The following is a 479-nucleotide window of genomic DNA, read 5'->3' on the forward strand; positions in this document are numbered from 1 at the left end:
TCCGATTGTTTTCCTTCCATTACAGTGAGCTGCAGTCCTCGCACCTTCACTTCTTCGCTCCCTCTAAAATAAAATACCATCATCGCCCTCCCTGCCCATCCACAGTTGCCAAAGACCACGTCTGGGAGGCAGCCGGGTCAGGCTCCACCGCTGCTGTTCGGGGCGCCCAGGACCACCACGTGGGGGGTCTCGGACCGCATTGCACTTGCTAACACGCTTCTCGTGATGGGTTCCGGAATTCTTTCTCGGATGGGCTCGCGGGGAGGGGGCGACCCGAACCTCCGCGGTTCCCGGGGCGCCGGAGAGAGTGCGGGAGCTGGGGCATGCACGGGAGGCAGGGGCACAGGGAGAGGGTCCCTGCTGGGACCAACGCGTGCGACCTTACCTGCAACCGCGAGCAGACCTGGGGCTTTTCCTCCCTCGGCTCCGATCTTGAGCAGATAGGAAACTTGAGAGAGAAGAGAGCGCGAGAGACGGGC

General features: G+C 62.4%; 1 protein-coding gene across 3 annotated transcripts in view; it reads right to left on the reverse strand.

The window, feature by feature from the left end:
- Window positions 1-473, reverse strand: part of GABRA2 (gamma-aminobutyric acid (GABA) A receptor, alpha 2) — a 107,306-nt gene extending 106,833 nt beyond the window's left edge. For all 3 annotated transcript variants that reach the window (XM_014534256.1, XM_014534261.1, XM_014534253.1), the window contains exon 1: window positions 386-473. The gene's annotated coding sequence lies outside the window, so the exon portion shown is untranslated. The remainder of the gene's footprint in view (window positions 1-385) is intronic.
- Between the last annotated feature and the right edge of the window lie 6 nt (window positions 474-479).

Source organism: Myotis brandtii, unplaced genomic scaffold (genome assembly GCF_000412655.1).
Source record: "Myotis brandtii unplaced genomic scaffold, ASM41265v1 scaffold10, whole genome shotgun sequence".
NCBI classification, from domain to species: domain Eukaryota; kingdom Metazoa; phylum Chordata; class Mammalia; order Chiroptera; family Vespertilionidae; genus Myotis; species Myotis brandtii.